Source organism: Oncorhynchus masou, chromosome 24, assembly GCF_036934945.1.
Source record: "Oncorhynchus masou masou isolate Uvic2021 chromosome 24, UVic_Omas_1.1, whole genome shotgun sequence".
Classification (NCBI taxonomy): domain Eukaryota; kingdom Metazoa; phylum Chordata; class Actinopteri; order Salmoniformes; family Salmonidae; genus Oncorhynchus; species Oncorhynchus masou.
Window position 1 is genome coordinate 61,889,887 of NC_088235.1, and position 20,419 is coordinate 61,910,305.

General features: G+C 44.6%; 1 protein-coding gene across 3 annotated transcripts in view; it reads left to right on the forward strand.

The window, feature by feature from the left end:
* LOC135512442 (inositol polyphosphate-5-phosphatase A-like) overlaps window positions 1–20,419 on the forward strand; it is a 223,166-nt gene that overhangs the window by 167,795 nt on the left and 34,952 nt on the right. The window lies entirely within an intron of this gene.

Here is a 20,419-nt window from a genome sequence, read left to right on the forward strand (position 1 = left end):
GGGGTTGTTGGATAACAAGCCATAAAGTTCCACACAGACCGTGGAGCTCCATGATAACAGAGACTAGACACTTGTGGGGCAAACCCTGCTCTCACCACACAATGGCCCCTCAAATCAGTGGCTCTGTTCAAGGTGTGGGCATTGTTCATTTAGGAGAAGCCCCGCTCTCTCAAAAGGGAAGGGGAATAGGAGTGGGGAGGAGGGAGGTGGGCGGTTGTTGAATGGAGGGGGTTTTGCTCAGATGGTTCAGGAAAGACTTCATCCTGTGAGGTAAAGTGAGAATGGCCTTTTGAGTGGGGAATGTGGTTTAACCATCCAACCACTAGGGGAGGAATTAAATAGAACACTTTATTGAGTGCAGCAACCAACTAGTCCTGTGCCAATGGGACTGGGAGAGCTCATGTTTTTCCTCAAGAGAATCATTGAATGAGGATGTGGTTTCAGACTGCTGATTTGTGTGTGACCATATGATGTACTGTATATATCACATTGATATATTGCATTTCCTAATTCTCCGGTGGTACATTGGATTCCACAGAAGTAATTGGTGCACATTAGAGCTGCTGATCATGTGAGAATATTATAAGTTGCTTTGGAGATAATACAGTAAACCAAGGTCCCAAGTCCACAGCAGCCACAGCCTGAGAGGGAGGAGGGAAGAGTAGATGCCTGAAGAATTATCAGAGAACACTGAGACTATTGAGAAAAACTGTTGTGAATCAAAGTCACTCGACCCAACATCTAGTTTACCTCGATTGAGGAATATGATGTGGTTAGCATGACTGTGATCATGAAATGCAAATAGCGGGCGTTAGTTTGATATTACAGCTAACCTGCAGAGACATAGTCATTGTTTAAATGTATTTTTTATTTTTTAGGCAAGTCAGTTAAGAACAAAGTTTTATTTACAATGACGGCCTACCCCAGCCAAACCCGGACGACGCTGGGCCAATTGTGCGCCACCCTACGGGACTCCCAATCGTGGCCAGATGTGATACAGCCCGGATTCGAACCAGGGACTGTAGTGATGCCTCTTGCACTGAGATGCAGTGCCTTAGACCGCTGCACCACTCGGGAGCCCATTGTGACCATAGGTCCACACAAAAAGTGACGTTTTCAATGAAAATCACAAAAGTGGGATACGGAAGCAATCTTTCCACATTGAAAGCAGTTCAGCCAAGTCTAAATTCAAGCATCAACGACACACGTAGTTTACTTTTTTTATTGTAATTGTCCAATTGTTGTGAAGGATGAATATTCATGTCAGAGGAGGCTGATGGGGAGGAGCTATAGGAGGACGGATTCATTGTAATGGCTGGAATGGAATAGATGGAACCGTATCAAACACATCATACATATGGAAACCACATGTTTGACTCTGTTCCATTGATTCCATTCCAGCCATTGCAATGAGCTGGTCCTCCTATAGTTCCTCCCACCAGCCTCCTCTGATTAATGTCATAAACCATATTTCCATCTGACAGTCCAGATGGAAACAGCTATTTTGTTGACAAAACAAAATACACTAGACAAGGTGGGATATTTTTGTGTCTAATTATGAGAGAAATGCCGCTGGACACCCTTTTATGCGCAAATATTGATATAATAATCATCCGATCGAAGTGAACTTGGAGTCTCGAGATTATATGTTGTGTGGTCCACCCACTACGACTTCGGGAAAGCAATGCAGTTTATTAGGCTACAGATGAAATAAGTTACGATGAACATGCATGGTGATGAGCTTGATGCTCCTTTCCAATAACTATAGAGGGTCTTATTCTGGTGACATGATTGATGCTTGGCTGCTGTTTGACAATAAAAAATGGTCTTCCTCTTTTGTCCATAATAATCTCATCATGTAGGCTATTCCCGAGCTGTTGGCTCGAGCGCACGTGCCAAGACCATAGTACATTCACTATATAACAACAACAAAAATGTAATATATATATTTGTATTTATTTAGCAATCGGGCCTGCGTCCTCCGAAACATGACCCGGCAAACCGCACTTCTTAACACCTGCTCGCTTAACCCAGAAGCCAACTGCACCAATGTGTTGGAGGAAACACAGTTCAACGAACGACCAGAGTCAGCCTGCAGACGCCCAAGCTGCCACAAGGAGTCACTAGAGTGTGATGAGCCAAGTAAACTACCCCCCCACCCCCAAACCCTCCCCTAAACCGGACGACGCTTGGCCAATTGTGCGCCTCACTATGGGATCGAACCCCAGGCTATAGTGACGCCACAACACTGCGATGCAGGGCCTTAGACCGCTGCGCCACTCAGGAGGCCATAACAAACCTTTAGTAGAGTTGAAAACGCAAAGGAAACCCAAGGTAATTTGACCGTAAAAGTTATTTTGATGTGCACTTTTTCATCACACCCTGCACACCGAAATGTATATTTTTAACTGGTATGCAGTAGGTTGATAATGATTTCACCAAAGTATGTTGTATCAGACATTTCAAACAACATTCCCAGCTAATGAGAAAACAGTCACGGTATTTAATTTAAGGGAATGAACAAGATTTAACAATGCAACCGTGAGGCTAATTTTAAGTGTTTAAAAATAAATAAATAATTACATCTATACCCCAGTACGACCTACGTGACTGCAGTGAAATGGGGGGCCTAAAGTACAAAGAGTACCTCAGGAAGTCAGATCTGTGGTCCGTGAAGTCCCTTCCACCACCACTCTCTATTCACACACACACACACACTTTCTCTCTCCTCGCACACACTTACTCATAAGCCCCTCTACTTTCTTTTACTCCTTCCTAAGAGGTCCTCATACTCACCCTTTTAACGGGACAACACCAAATGCTGATGACATCATCCAAGGGGCTCGGCTTGTTAAAAAGAGGCAGCATTCCACTCATATAAACCCGTCCAGTGCGGAGCTCACCGGTTTGATTTAATGGTGACCTGTACTATATGTGGTTGTGGCGGGCCGCTGTGATGTCACCAGTAAACAGATGAGTGTAGTCTCCATGTGGCTCTCTAACTCCCAGCCAGCGGCTATGTCAACCCTATAATGACAATTAATGTCAGCCGGACAATTAGTGCACATTGGGACTATGCTTTACTGTAGATTGGCCCTGGTGGATCGATCGGCCCTGCTTATCTGGAGATTGATTCAGATGTAGACTCTCTCTCTCTAACACACATGCATGCACTCACATATACACTACCGGTCAAAAGTTTTAGAACACCTACTCATTCAAGGGTTTTTCTTTATTTTGACTATTTTCTACATTGTAGAATAATAGTGAAGACAAAATAACTATGAAATAACACATATGGAATCATGTAGTAACCAAAAAAGTGTTAAACAAATCAAAATATTGTTTATATTTGAGATTCTTCAAATAGCCACCCTTTACCTTGACAGTTTTGCACACTCTTGGCATTCTATCAACCAGCTTCACCTGGAATGCTTTTCCAAGAGTCTTGAAGGAGTTCCCACATACGCTGAACACTTGTTGGCTGCTTTTCCTTCACTCTGCGGTTCGACTAATCCCAAACCATCTCAATTTGGTTGAGGACCTGGCCTCCACAATCACCCAACATCTGATGCAGCACTCCATCACTCCCCTTCTTGGTAAAATAGCTCTTACACAGCCTGGATGTCTGTTGGGTCATTGTCCTTTTGAAAAAACAAATGATAGCCCGAACCAAATGGGATGGCGTATCACTGCAGAATACTGAGGTAGCCATGCTGGTTAAGTGTGCCTTCAATTCTAAATAAATCAGATTGTGTCACCAGCGAAGCACCATCACACATTCTCCTCCATGCTTTACGGTGGGTAATACACATGCGGAGATCATCCGTTCACCCACAATGCGTCTCACTGCGTTTTTGTGGACTCATCAGACCAAATGACAAATTTCCACCGGTCTAATGTCCATTGCTCATGTTTCTTGCCACGAGCAAGTCTCTTCTTCTTATTGGTGTCCTTTATTAGTGGTTTCTTTGCAACAATTCAACCATGAAGGCCTGATTCTCTTCTGAATAGTTGATGTTGTCTGTTACTTAAACTCTGTAAAGCATTTATTTGGGTTGCAATTTCTGATGCTGGTAACTCTAATGACCTTATTCTCTGCAGCAGAGGTAATTCTGGGTCTTTCATTCCTGTAGCGGTCCTCATGAGAGCCAGTTTCATCATAGTGCTTGATGGTTTTTGCGACTGCACTTGAAGAAACTTTCAAATTTCTTGTAAATTTTCGGCATAGACTGACCTTCATGTCTTAAAGTAATGACTGACTGTCATTTCACTTTGCTTATTTGAGCTGTTCTTGCCATAATATGGACTTGGACGTTTACCAAATAGGGCATTCTTCTGTATACCACCCCTACCTTGTCACAACACAACTGATTGATTGGCTCAAACGTATTAAGAAGGAAATAAATTCCACAAATGAATTTTTAAGAAGGCCCACCTGTTAAATGAAATGCATTCCAGATGACTACCTTGTGAAGCTGGTTGAGAGAATGCCAAAAGTGTGCAAAGCTGTCAAGGCAAAGGGTAGCTATTTGAAGAATCTCAAATATAAAGCTTTAGAACAAGGGTTTTTCTTTAATTTTACTATTTTCTACATTGTAGAATAATAGTGAAGACAAACTATGAAATAACACATATGGAATCATGTAGTAACCAAAACAAGACGTTATTAAACAAATCAAAATATATGTTATATTTGAGATTCTTCAAAGTAGCCACCCAAGACCTACCTTCAAGTGCAGTCGCAAAAACCACCAAGCGCTATGATGAAACCTGCTCTCATGAGGACCGACACAGGAACGGAAGACCCAGAATTACCTCTGCTGCAGAGGATAAGGTCATTAGATTTAACTGCACCTCAAATTGCAGCCCAAATAAATGCTTCACAGAGTTCAAGTAACAGACACATCTCAACATCAACAGTTCAGAGGAGACTTTCTGCAAAGAATCCACTACTGAAGGACACCAATAAGAAGAGACTTGCTTGGACCAAGATACGCGAGCAGTTGACATTAGACCCGGTGGAAATTGTCCTTTTGGTCCAAATTTGAGATTTTTGGCTCCAACTGCTGTGTGTTTGTGAGACGCAGATATGGTGAACGGATTATCTCCGCATGTGTGGCTCCCACCGTGAAGCATGGAGGAGGTGGTGTGGGGTTGCTTTGCTGATGACACTGTCAGTGATTTATTTAGAATTCAAGGCACACTTAACCAGTATGGCTACCACAGCATTCTGCAGCATACGCCATCCCATCTGGTTTGCACTTAGTGGGAGTATAATTTGTTTTTCAACAGGACAATGACCTAACACACCTCCAGGCTGTGTAAGTGCTATTTGACCAAGAAGGAGAGTGATGCTGTGTCAGATGACCTGGCCTCCACAATCATCCGACCTCAACCCAGTTGAGATGGTTTGGGATGAGTTGGACCGCAGAGTGAAGGAAAAGCAGCCAACAAGTGCTCAGCATATGTGGGTGGCTACTTTGAAGAATCTCAAATCTCAAATATATTTGTTTATTACTTTTTTGGTTACTATATGATTCCATATGTGTTATTTCATGGTTTTGATGTCTTCAGTATTATTCTACAAGGTAGAAAATAGTTTAAAATATAAAGAAAAACCCTTGAATGAATAGGTTTGTCCAAACTTTTGACTGTTACTGTATTTCTCTCTAGTTGCAATACACAGCTACACTGCTTCGCTCTGTCTGAGTGTAATCATGGACACCTGCTGCAATGAGAATAGCCACCAGACCCTCCCCTTTACCCATCATGCCCTGCGGGTGGTTGTGGTTGAGTCTCCTGTGTGTGTGGTGTTCTACACTCCAGGCCCAATGTCCTATTCCCCATTGTCCCAGGGTTGGACACAGGTGCCGGATTCCTGTCATGCTTGTGCGGCAGGATCAGTAACCAGAGGCTGTTGCCAGCTCCCCTCCCAACTGGGCTCTCCATGAATTGTGTCCGACAGAGGGAATTGGCTTCAATTGACCCCCATTCACTGGGCCTTTCACTAGGGGACAAAGGACACAGCCAAGTGGAGACTAATGCTGGGGTTGAGCTCCCTGGAGGTGGTCTCCCCAGTGTCATCGCTCTGTCCCTGGTCCTTTTCTCCTGCTCTGACTGGCCAGGAGAGGTGCAGGGAGAGGTGGGCCCAGCCAGGGAGATGTGGAGGAATGAGGCTGCCCAAGCACTCGTGGGTGGATGGGGTAGTGGGTGCCCATGTTCCAATTGTATGCCATTTCACTCTGTTTACTGCTTGAAGTCTAACCACTGCATTCTTAATGGTGCACTGGGTTTTATGTTTTATTTTACCTTCATTTAACTAGGCAAGTCAGGTAAGAACAAATTCTTATTTACAATGACTGCCTACCCCGGCCAAACCCTAACCCGGACGACACTGGGCCAATTGTGCGCCGCACTATGGGACTCCCAATCGCGGCCGGTTGTGATACAGCCTGGAATCGAACCAGGGTCTGTAGTAATGCCTCAGCACTGAGATGCAGTGAGCTCAAAGTTGACATGGTTCCAAGAAGAAAAGTGCCTATGTTCCTATATTACTGCTGTTTTAAGTAGATACTGTCCTGAGTGTGTACAGTATGTTTGAGAGAAGGTATTTGGAGCAGAGGAACCACCTGTGTGTTGAGACGGTCCGGCAGAGACGAGGAAGAAGAGATGCATGGGATGTCCAGGACCCCTGGGGACCAGTGGCGGTGAATCACAGAGGCTCAGTGACAGACCCAGGCTCCGTGCCTGGACTCTCAGTATATTTAAAATCCCTCCTAATTAAACTTTATAGAATGTAAATTTAATATCTGCAGAAATTGTGCGCTTCTGGCCGGCCCCTCCAATTTAAGGATTGATGGAGGTCAGCGCGGAGGTTAATTGCTGACTTGATCTACTGTCCCCATGACATAGCTTGTGCCTGTTTTTAATTGGAGTTTATCTGGCCGCTACATGGGCAGATTTCATTAGGCTTGCGGCCTCTCACCGCACCACAGCTCCCTCTGTGAGGGAGATCCAGGTTGGAGGATGTGTGGAAGTGTTCGGTAGAGCCCCCTGTCTGTGGCTAGAGAGAAGAGCAGGAGGGTGGCAGGGGTTGGCTCAGGCATCAATCTTCCTGCTTTGTCCTGGGCCTTTCCCTCACTTGAGCAGCATGACATTTAAGGTGGGTCTGTTGACTAGGACCCACTCCAAATGAATGTTGTAAAATTCTCATTAATGACAAGCAGGGTAATAAATATTACATTTTTGTCCTGGTGATTTACAGCATATGGCCCATGCCAGGGAAAAGTGTGACGGGTGTGTGATTGTATGTGTGATTCTATTTTGCATATTCTAAACATATTCTCAATACAGTGTGCCTCTACACTAGCCTATGTTGAGGTGTGTGTGTGTGTGTGTGTGTGTGTGTGTGTGTGTGTGTGTGTGTGTGTGTGTGTGTGTGTGTGTGTGTGTGTGTGTGTGTGTGTGTGTGTGTGTGTGTGTGTGTGTGTGTGTGTGTGTGTGTGTGTGTGTGGGCATACATGGGTGTGTGTTTTAGTGATGCGCGGGTCAGCTGTTTGTACACCTGTACCCAATTGCTCATAACCAATCCGCATGGACTCGAGTCGGACTCCAGTCGCAAATTTGATGATGTGAGACTCGACTTGATAGAAAAGATCTTGACACTGATGACTTGAAATGATCTGGTCAGATTTTGTAACGTTTTGTCACTCATTTGAATTATGAATTACATGCAGTCATAGATAGTAGCAGCAGCACACTCGGCCCTCTGATTGGACCAGCAAACTGCCGTTCAACACGTCGGGAGAGCTAGTGCAGTGTTTCTCAGTTGTGAGAAGGTTTTGTGGGGTCGTAATTCACCAGTGTGAAACTGAATGGGAAAATATATTTTTTAGAAATATTTTAATAGGCTACAAATAGTCTACCATTTGTAGTTTATACAGTTGAAGTCGGAAGTTTACATACACTTAGGTTGGGGTCATTAAAACTCGTTTTCAACCACTCCACAAATTTCTTGTTAAAACAAACTATAGTTTTGGCAAGTCGGTTAGGACATCTACTTTGTGCATGACACAAGTAATTTTGTTTACAGACAGATTATTTAACTTATAATTCACAATTCCAGTGCATCAGAAGTTTACATACACTAAGTTCACTGTGCCTTGAAACAGCTTGGCAAATTCCAGAAAATTGTGTTATGGCTTTAGAAGCTTCTGATAGGCCAATTGACATCATTTGAGTCAATTAGAGTTGTGCCTGTGGATGTATTTCAAGGCCTACCTTCAAACTCAGTGCCTCTTTGCTTGACATCATGGGAAAATCAAAAGAAATCAGCCAAGACCTCAGAAAAACAATTGTAGACCTCCACAAGTCTGGTTCATCCTTGGGAGCAATTTCCAAATGCCTGAAGGTACCACGTTCATCTGTACAAACAATAGAATGCAAGTATAAACATCATGGGACCATGCAGCCGTCAATCCGCTCAGGAAGGAGACGCTTTCTGTCTCCTAGAGATGAATGTACTTTGGTGCGAAAAGTGCAAATCAATCCCAGAACAACAGCAAAAAACCTTGTGAAGATGCTGGAGGAAACCGGTACAAAATATTTTGACCCCTGTGAATGTGATGAAAGAAATAAAAGCTGAAATAAAAAAATCTCTCTACTATTCCTGACATTTCACATTCTTACAATAAAGTGGTGATCCTAACTCACCTAAGACAGGGAATTTTTACTAGGATAAAATGTCAGGAATTGTGAAAACTGAGTTTGAATGTATTTGGCTAAGGTGTATGTAAACTTCCAACTTCAACTGTAGCAAGCTTGCAGTCATCAAGAATCAAGTCGACAATCTACTTGCAAATCTACTAGCTCAGACTGGAAAAATACGTTTTGAATGGTCATCCAACTCGGAATTCCAAGTCGGGAACTCTGAACTCTGACCTACGACCTGAAGAACACTAATGTCATGATTCAACCTTGTTTTTTGCCGAGTTCCCAGTTGTCTTGAAAGCACCATAAATCCAGAGGATGCCAGACTTTGACAAAATTTGCCAACAAAGGACCTGTTCAAGTGAGCACAGCACACCAAGGTGAGTCCAAATATGTATTGTATGCTGCGGCGTAAATTATGTATTATGCCTGGGAGATATGAATACTGTTGCTAAGAAAGTAATACTATGTTGTGTAGTAAGCTGTTAGTAGCCCATGTGCCTCATCCTAATAATTTGGTCCTTTTTCCACTCATAATTTAGCCTACTGTTCTGACTTGGTGGTGCACATGTAGCCTATAGCCTGTTTTAAAGAGATGTCATCAAATATTGTAAGAGCTTTCATTGTCTGCTTATATGCCCCCTTTATTTATCCTACAGTTCTGACTTTGTGTACAGGGAGAATACGGTAAGAACAGCCCATGTTCTGAATTCTGTCGCTGTACATTTCAAAAGCGCTGAACAAATAGTTAAATTGACTGCGTCCGTCCTAGCCAGCCATATCAACTATGTTTTTTTTAAAGGTAGTAAATGAGGCTGAATGAACTGTTTCGCTGCCAGACAAAGGCTCTGCTGATCACCAGGGATAACAGTGGTAAAGTGTTGGGACTCTGCTGTTGAGACAGCTTTATGTAGACCCTAACAGTTTGTGGGCACCATTTGTCACCATTATAGTCCAATTAATGTATTGTTTAGTGTTGTGTTGTGGCTTTGCTGGCATGCATCTAAAATATTTTTTTTGAGAGTGCCCCACCAAGATTTACACGCTAAAATCGCCACTGGATCGGCCTAGATTTATATTATCCATATAAAATACAGTTTAGAAATCTACTACAGAGGCATCTTTGCCCGAACAATAATAGACTACCTGGCAATTTTATTGATGATTTTCATATTTTTAATATGCCTAGTTTAGGTGGCTACTGGCCATATAAGATAGCTGTAACATCGTGCTGCCTTCAATATTATGGGATGAAGATCTTACACATTCTGACAAATTAAATACAGTATTTGTGAGGAAGAACTTGGCAACGAGTGTTCAGCGGACATGCAGCCCTCCATGGTGATAGTGTGTGGTGCAGAAAGGCCATGCGTCCCATCCCATCCTCTGCTGCATACAGCTTGGTAGGCCGTATGATTCTGCTTGCTCTGGAATCCAAAGAAGTGCCATTGTATCCCTACCTGATATTGGCTGCTAACATGAATGACTTTCTGCTCAAAATGCAGGTGTAAAACGTAGTTTATTTCTGTATCTGAAGTTTTGAAATGCGTTGCCGTTTATGGCTGTAATGCTAGGCTTCATTTGCGCAGCCGCTGCTTTTTGGGGTTTGTGTGTCAAGAAGTTCAAGAACCACTGAGTTAGCGAACAGATTGCTGATTTGCTTGTGCATCTATTGGATCAGGTGCAGCTCAAATGTCAAATTGTCGGGATAAAGGATTGCCATACTCCTAAAATGGTTTGCTCCTATTGCTCCTAAAATGGTTTGCTCCTATTGCTCCTAAAATGGTTTGCTCCTAAAATGGTTTGCTTCTAAAATGGTTTGGTAATCAAGAATATTAACTGTTCACGTTGCAAGCTCACCAGCAATGGGGCATCAAGCACCAATTACTAGCATTGGCCTACTTGTCTTTTGTTATGTCAAAATAGCTTGAAGTGTATCATTTAGTTATGAAGCTTGCATTTGGAATTTGTTCAAATTAATTATTACTTAATCAAAATATGTTGTAGAAAAAAAATAACGAAAAGGGCAGTCTGGTAGACTCGATAAATATACAAATATTTGTAATTGAAAAATCATAGCATTTTTCTTTTTAGACTTGCTTGTGGCTTGATTAATAGGGACTTGATCCCATGTCTGATATGTGGTAAATTAAAATTAGGCCCACGCTCGACCCTAACCCGCAATTATAGGAAATGTGCTGTACAGTCAGATGGCTGAATGATTTTTTGATAGGCCTATGTTTCTGCTTAGAATTTCCGACATTTTGTTTGGCTATTTGTTAGTCAACTCGTCTATAATTAGATACATGCAGCATCTCTTCTGTCATTACTTGTTGCATTCGAAGACTAAGTAAACCCTTGCACCAGAATGTCATAAATCGATTGAACGAATGCGTCATTGTATTTAATATCTGTAAAGTTTGTTTTCTCTTTCTGCTTTAAATTAAAAGCTGTTAAAATGACCCAAAATGGGTTGTTTTTTTCAGTTCGGCTTGGATGCATATTTTATGTGGTTGAAATACTATCTGTTTTTATGATGCTGATAAAGATAGCACCGCCACCTTTACAGATGGCCTGGAACTGCACATTCATTCTCTCAAGATGCTGAAAGAAAGAAATCATATTTCTCCACTCCTGTTCCCGAGTCAGAATTTTTGGTGTATCATTTTACGGCAAGAAATGCTTAATTCTGCAGGAGTTAATATTGTATTAGGATATGTCAGAGGTAAGTTACAGGTTTTAACTGCACAAGTACAGTGAAATGCCTTACTTGCAATAGATCTACAGTCAGTGTCCAGATTTCAGTTAGGCTACTATTCCATTTAACCCATCTGAACAGTAAGTACAATTCCCTTGATGTGCCATTTTGAAGTCCCCATCTTGTGACTGTCAAATTTTTATAACACATAGCCAGCACTGCTATCCTCCCCATTTACCACATAGCCAGCACTGCTATCCTCCCCATTTACCACATAGCCAGCACTGCTATCCTCCCCATTTACCACATAGCCAGCACTGCTATCCTCCCCATTTACCACATAGCCAGCACTGCTATCCTCCCCATTTACCACATAGCCAGCACTGCTATCCTCCCCATTTACCACATAGCCAGCACTGCTATCCTCCCCATTTACCACATGGACAGCACTGCTATCCTCCCCATTTACCACATAGCCAGCACTGCTATCCTCCCCATTTACCACATAGCCAAATCTTTCCCCAACATTACCACTACTGTTCTGGCCTTCCCTTCTATTTATTTTTAACTCTCCATCTCACATCTTTTCTCTTATTGAATTAAACTTGTCCTTTTTTTGTCCTCAGTGCATTGATAACTTTTTCTGCTCAAGTTACCGAAAGCATTTTAAGCGTTTGCCAATTGGCGTGCATTTCACACACTACGGTTAGGCCCTAAAGCTTAGGCTTGCTACGCACTAACAGCAGTAAAATAATGAAATAAAAACCTCAAATGTATGTAGCCTAAAGATATGAATTGCACAAGAATTATACATTTGTCCATTGTTTTCTCTTCATTCAACCCACCCACCCACCCTCCCACAATATTTCATGACCCTAAACCCGCCCTCCCCGCGGATATAACCGCAGGGACTATGGGTTATAAGTTAACCCGCGCATCACTAGTGTTTGTGTGATTGCTTGCATGTGTTCTTCCATGACTGTAATAATGTATTTATGCCTTCGTGTGATACATACACATTACTCTTCAAATTGGCTGGAAAGAGTCATTTAGGGTTGTTGATGCATACTGTCTTTTGATGCATACTGTCCTGTTTCTGGGTAAATAATATTCACTGCCTTGTCCCTTTTTGCCACTGCCTTTGATGAGCGTGTGTGCTAACGTGGGCCCTGCTATTAATCAAAACCGAGGGAGTGTAATTAAGTGTACACTACATTAGTCAGGCTAATTAATTTTGGGGGCCATCCATCCGTTAGTCACTGGGCTAGCACTGATTGGGCCTCTGTTCCGGGGGACCCTGGACACCAGGGACTGTGGGGACTGTGACCCTCCTTGGCTGCCGTCACACACATGCACATGTGCACCCACACACACGCATATTTACGTGATTGAGCACACACACGCATTTCCACGTCTTTGATCACACACACACATTTCCACGTCTTTGATCACACACACACACACACACACACACACACACACACACACACACACACACACACACACACACACACACACACACACACACACTACTGCCTACTATGTCCCCAAATCCCACAGCAGGTGGGAGTTTCCTACTTAACCAAACTTAACAAAATCTCTCTCACATACACGATGTTGTGATACATTGAGAATCTCATTGTATTTTTTAGCAGCACCATCTTAGGTTTTTAAACCCATATTAGGACTGACAATGAGGCCTGCAGTAATCCAAAAATAGTGATTACGAGATAATTTTGTAAGGTCGTCTTGATACAGCCTCACCATGTCACGTGACTAAATGTTGATTCTCGATCAAATTTTATCAGCTCGTATCTCAGACAAAGATGTGTCTATATGAAGATAAACCTTCATGATCTGGGTAATTCATCACAGAGGCCCCATTATATGAGAGAGAGCCCATCTGGATAGAGTGAGATTATTCCCCCTGGGACAAAAGAGCCTGTTTTCTCCTCTCCTTCTTATTCCTCTGTTTGCTTGCCATGCTAATGGAAACACAGAGCGAGAGTTCAGTGACGAGGGCGGAACTTGAGCGATGTCGCTTTGATCAGGACGCCGTTCCGCAATAAAAAACACTCTGCAAATGAAGAACAAGCAGTGGCTTCTGTTGGTCCTCCTCATCAACAACAGCCTCATCATCAACAAGAGCTGCAGCCATTGTGTTACTGGCTGGAGCTGCTGGCAGCTGGGCCGGCCATGCCAGGGGTAAATGACATGGTGTGACAGGGGGTGAGGGCAGCGCCTGGCACTAGTGGTCACCCACTGCACCCCTCAGACCGTAGCGTCGTGGCCTCTGGTCCTTGGTTGGCCTGGGCCGTAGCCCCATTGAACCCTCAGTCAATGATGCCACACCTGCCAGTCACTCTGGCTACCCCACCTTCTTAGTCTCTAGGGGGCTTTAGTTCTCTCATTCGCATTTGATCATTTATGTCCTCACACGCTTCTCTCACACTTTTTTTCCTCTCATCCCAAGTTTCTTTCAGCTGGCTCGCCCACTCACCCTCTTTAACTCTCTGCCTGACTTTCTCGATCATCTCCCTGTCACCCCCCACCACCACCACCACCACCACCAATCTCCATCTCGCTCTCTTTCTGAATGCAGGACTTTTTTTGGCCTCATTCTTGGACTTTTTTTCTCCATCCTCCTCTCCTTTCTCCTGACAAGGCCCCCAACATTCCGGAGCACTGATCATTGGGTCAGGAAGGCAGGTTATGCCACAATGGGGATATGAGGATATTAGCTAAACGCACATGGCCAGGCAGACAGACAAGCATGTTCTAATATAGTCTTGTCATATGAGCTTAGAGCTGCCTAGCTGCCACCCCCTAGGATGTGTGTGTGTGTGGCGATATTAGGCTGTCCGAGTGTACATGGTTGTAGACAAGATGAGCGCTATTATGTTGAATTATGAGATGAATGCTGGAGTTTGAGTTTCCCTATGGATCTTATCGGTTTTATCTCGTCTCCCAACGCGCTAGATAGACACTTTTTCCACAGAGTCATCCTCGCCTCTATCACAGTCAAACATGCAGCCCGTCTATGCAGCCCAGCAACTGCTAACAGTGGGTTTTTATTTAGTCCCAAATGAAATGTGGCATAAACTGTTGAGGATAAGGTCGTCTTTGTGCCTGGTTCATAGTGCCTTGCTTGTATAATGTCAATCTATGTTTGACTAATGCAATGCTGGAGGGGGTTACACACACACACACACAGTCATTCCATTTCCTCCACCCTGTGATGGAGTTTACATAAGGTTCTACCCCCCCCCCCCCCTCCCCCGGGAAAGTTCTCCAAGTCATCTCTGTTCCAGCTCAAAATAAGTCTTAACGTATTTTGCGAGTTAACGTTGTTAACATTTATTCCATTCTACTTTATATCAATCATATCAAGCAAGTCCTACTTTCATGGGCAGTTTCTCGATAGCACAACGTATTCATTACGTATCAACATCTGGGAAAGATATCCAATTAGAAGTTAATGCTGTTTGAACGGAGAATGTAAAGAATGCAGTATCCATCCAAAGGAGATGGAGAGATCTGATTCATGGGGTTGGATAGGCTATAGATACTGTCAGTCACAGAGAGGTGGTCCCACAGAGTGTCTCTTTGTAGCACAGCTGTAAACCCAGCGTTGGCACCTCGGGCTTTTAAACAACTCTGCTCAGTGACATGAGGAGTCTCTCAGCTCTTTTCACAGCCCTCCGACAAATACCCCATATTTAAGAAGCCCCATTTTTAAGTGGCACAGTGAGAAATCACAGGCCTCTTTCTACAATCCCCCCCCAGTGATTTATCTATCTATCATATTTGCCTGGCTCTTTGAGGAGGTGCTTGTCTTTGTCTTAGAGGAGGCCCGAGACAATCCATTTCAGGCCTATTTCACCTACAAGACTTTCCTTTCAGGGGACTGTTAGGCTGAGAGGCACTGGGCTGTCCTAACATCTGTTTGTGTCCAGATCCAGGCGGGGCCCGGAGCACAGTGCGCCTCGGCCGGCCCCCTTCTCCTCTCCCTGGGGGTCTTTGTTCCCTGATTTCATGCTATCAGAGAAGCAGCATGTTTTCCTGCGCAGAGCTGTCAGGGGCATAAAGGGACCCCGAGTGGGGTCACATCTAGAGGGATGGTCATGAAAAATGTGTAAAATGTATCACAAAGCCCACCCACAAGATGGTTGCCTAGCGCGTCGCGGGGTATCAGGGCTACTCTGTATACCGTTCGTTCCCCTTCGCCGGGTTGAATTACACCACAGGGCTCCCCTGTCGCCCTGCCGGACAAGACGCATCATTTAGATGCCCCTAAACAAATGAAAGGGTGGCGCTAGCTTCCAAATGAATCCTTGTTCTTTGTCTCCGGGGAGGCATTGTGACGGGTCCTTTTTAAAATAAATAAATACATTTAAAAAAAAGATTGAATACAGTATTATAAACTCTTAAGTTTCTTTACTTACGTGCAGGTCTCATTTAGTTTCCTGACTGCATTACTTAGTACCTACTTAGATAAACCCAGGGCCCTACTTATAATCCTGTATTAAGTTTTAGTTAAAGCCTAATAGTAATTCTCTGGGCCCTAATTATGTGCACGAAATGTGTTTGTTTGACTTATCCTTCATGCTGAAGGATAAAGCCCTGCCCTCTTCATTAGGGCATGCAATGGAAAACATTTGAAACATCTTTATGTTTTCCGGTGCAAAAAAAACAAAACAGAGTGTTTCCTTTTTGGACAATTTCAGCTTAGTCCTTCCCTGTGTCAGTCGGTTTTCATTGCGTTTGGTGCCTACTGAACACAGCCCAGGTCTCACCCTCCAGAGGAGACAGGAGGATTAGAGCTTCATTAATTGTTCAGCCAGGATCGCTATTGATCAGTGTGGTAATGAACTCCATGCAGAGCCTCTGGTCTCTTTTTAATAGAGCACCAGTTGATCACCTCTCCAATATTCTCTAATTGACCCTTCCAACAACAAACCCCTTCCACACACACAACCTCACTCTCTGGGCTAACTTAAATTAGTCACTAGCTAGTGTGAAATGAGCAAAACGTTTTTTGATTATATGTGAGTAAATACAACTCCCAACAGTGCTAAGTGAGTGTGTATGATCTGTAATGGCCACAAAGCTGCGTCTTTGTTGTTGTTTTTTTTGTTTGTTTTTTTACATTGTACCACACAGTAATCATCACCTGATGTTTCAATTTCCCTTTCATGTTGTATTTTTCATTGGGAGGATAGATTTTCTTCTGAGATGTGAAAAAGTATTAGTTGCACAAACACTGACGTCCATTCCAAAAAGTGTATCGAACGACGTTCAAATGAGGCATTATCCCAATAAGGGAGGCGAGCTGTTGAAAGGAAGGGTTTGACTGTATGACTGACTATAGGCCTATTGCGTTTCGGAGAGTAACTCCTGTGCGTTAAACAGCCTTGCGGACATCTGCCGTGATTGGTTTCAAACTGCTGACTTAAAGTGTCAGAGGGGAGGTGGGCCAGCTGAGGTTTTCAGATGAAATCTTTCATTAGGCTTTCTTTGTACAGGTGGCAGTAACGTGGCAGTAGCCAGGCCTGAGACAATGACTCCTCTTACTTTGCCTAATACGCTGAGGAGTTCCCAACCTCCTTTACTGCCACCACTTTATACACACACAATGAAGCATCTGGTGGCTTTTTCCTGTTGAGAAGTCTATCGTCAGCCGTTGTGGTGGTAAAATGTGCGTGATTGGGGAGGTTTTTGTCTGTTTCATTGCTTTCGCAAGTGTGTATAAGATAAAGTTGAGGGTGGAATGAGTGTATGTTTGGAAGGTTGGTGATGTTGGCTATATTAACAATTTGTGTGTGTTGGTGTGGTGGGGGGGGGGGGGGGGTACTGCTGTGTGCCTGCTCCCAGCTCCAGGGGTGAGTCTACTCTGGAACCCCCAGAAGGGTGAGGTCGTGGGGTCAAAGTGATGAATTTTTATGGGGCTGTTCCCTGTGTTTCAGCCCTGTCCCTTTCTCTACGCACTGCACTGCCTCTCAAAGACAACTAAGCAGGGCAATTTGTCCTGCGGGGGCCCCTGGAGAATGGGCGTGCAGAGGAGTTAAATACCAGGGGGGGCGAACACACACACAGTCACACACACACACACACCCCACCCCTCCATCCTGTTGTCCTGAATGATTTGTGGCCTGTCCATTATGCTTCGGAAAGGACAAATACATTCGGCAGGGCCCTGAAGGAAGGACGGGCAAGAATGGCACCCCTCCTAATGCCATCCGTTGTTTTAGAGAAGTTTCCCAGATGTTATGATGCACAAGATAAATAGGGCACATTATCATTACCTCGCGCACCCCTTTTACCTCACCTCGTTTGAGAGGGGGTGTTTCGCACTTGGAGACTCCCCAGTGCGGCTTACTATCACCGTACCTCAGCTCTCACACTCTGTGGATCATGGGAAGCAATGAGAGTGTATTTATGTATCAGTGTGTGTGTTGGGGGATGCTCTGGCGAGACAGTGAGGAGGGTCAACCATTCTTTCGACCAGAAAGACGCCCGTGCATGGTCCCTGCTGAGTTACCTCTAGCCTAGTGTGAGTCTAGCTCAGAAATAGGGTAACGCACTAACTGTGAGGGTAGCAGGATAAAGCCACAGTCAGGGTCCATAATAAATAGTCTCAGGGTAGGACTGCTGATCTCTGATCAGGTCCACCTGTCCTGTCCATATAATCATATCCATTATGATATAAAAGTCTAAACTGATCCTAGATCAGCACTTCTACTCCTACTGAGATGGTTTTGTGTACTATTCCCCCCCCCCCATGTTAAATCCCCCCTCCTAGTTCTTCATCCATGGCATTGATGAATCCACTGTGTTTAGTGGGATTAATTAGCAACCCACAGGGAGAGTGTGTGGAGCTCTCTGGCTGGTCTCCAGGCAGGCTGGGTGGGGAGGGTCAGCACTGATTTAAAGGCTCCCTGGGTAATGGGTGGCAGGTGGGGAGGACATTTGTTTTTGCCCACTTTGGATCTGAGTGCCTCACCGGTAGGGCAGATGTCTCAATCATGCATGTAGTGCAGGCTGATTAGGAGAGGGAAGAGAGGAGGAGCGCGCTAAGCCAAACCTGCCAACCATTGGCACCACTCAGGAGCGGGTTGGCAAGTCTCCTCACACAGGGGTGGGAAAATAATGGCACGCCGTGACAATGACACCCTCCCCACCCCCACCCGGTGACACAAAGGCCAGCCCTGCCCCGTCCCCCCTCGGCGTAATGGAGAATGATCTCTTTAAGCAACAGCGGCCCGAGGGCCATATTCCAACTCATTGTCGCTTCTCTCTCTCTCGCTCTCCTCAACAATCGAGATTTAATCGCGCTCAATGGGTTATTATATTGGGCGGAATGGGGGTGGTGGGAGAGTGAACAGTAGGCATGGGAAATTATTGGATGGGAATCACCCGGTGGTGGGGTTGAGTGTCCAGGCTCTTTGGCGTAAATCCGATAAAACCACCATTGCGCATTGCTATGCCAGGGCAGTCACCTGGCACACTGTCATGCCCGTGGACCCCTGGGACATTACAAGCCTTGGACTGGGCCGTGGTGGAGAGGACGAGACATATTACCTCAGATACAGGGGAATGTGCTATCTTGAAACCAATACAGCAGTGTTTCCCAAACCTCTCCTTGAGCACCCCCAGTTGTTCCACCTAATTGACGTATTCCAGAAACAGCACACTTGTTTTAATGAAGGGCTTGGCGATTAGTTGGATCGGGTGTGCTTGTATGACAATATGTCTGTGCATTTGGAGGGGTTGGTCGAGAAGAGGTTTGGGAAACACTGCCATATCCGCATGCACAGAGATTTGTTACGCATGTCAACATGCGGTATTGGATGTGCTGAATGGAAGGTATATCGGGGCAAGAGGGGGGATACTGGCTTTGAGTATACAGTAGGTTGTCTTAGGTGTGGGAATGGCGTGTCAGATGGGTTGTGGCTAGGTTGAATGGGGGTTGCGGCATGGTTTTGTTGGTTGTGTCAGTGTTGTGTTTGCGTTGGGCTCAGCAGCGCTCCTCCATCTGTTTGAGGGGCTGGATCAGGAGCAGAAGGGGAGAGACAGTCGGTGTGCCTGTGCTTTGAAGTGGGACAGATTGCTTTAACCTTGTCTCTTAAAAAGAGCAGCTGGAATAGAGAGGTCTTTTCACCACCCATTTCCTTCTCGGACACTGATGAGATTATTCCATTGAAGCCCAAAGCAAGCGCCATCCCCCAAGATTCACCGGGGCAACCTCTTATCTAACCCCTCCACAAACAGGCCCTCTGTCTCCTGTGTTGACCTGTGACCCACGATGCAAAGCTTTGCCGGGCCGGGGACTCTCTTTCTATGGGCTGTTGGAGATTATTGGCGTTCCGAAGCAGTGAAGACATCCCACTGTACATACTTGTTTACCTTCCAAACTTCTCATCCCTGACAGCTGTCCTGTCTATTTTTCATCTTTTCCCCCACATCCTCATGTATCAAATTAAAAGCCTATTGCTTAACTCAAATTAGTTACGTTAATATCATTTGGGGAGTCAATGAGAGCATGTTTAGATGTAATATGTTTAAAAGACAGGCGCTTTGATCGGCCAAGCCACCGGCCCTACTTGAAGAGAGAGCTCTGTTCAGGAGCCTCACTCTTGCTCTCTCGCCGCTTACCCAGGGTGCCTATTACCAGATGCATGATCCACAATTAGCGGCAGTGAGCTTGGGTTAACTCGTGGTCAACATCTGTCCTCGGTTATCTTTTCTTCGCTTGAGGATATTTTTTTTCCATTGAATTTCTTATATCTGAGAACACCTGGTTTCTCCTTTCAGTCCCGTCCTGCATTTATCTATAAGACTTAAGCGACGGCATGGCGTTCCCATTTACCCTGCCTCTTCGTTAGGTTAGGGGGGGGGGGGATCTCATGACTAAGGTCCCTGCAATGGTCAAAAGGCTGGTGGGTCAGTAGGCTAGGCTGATCTAAATTAGGGATGGGGGGGGGGAGTTATAGAGAGTATGTAGGAGGT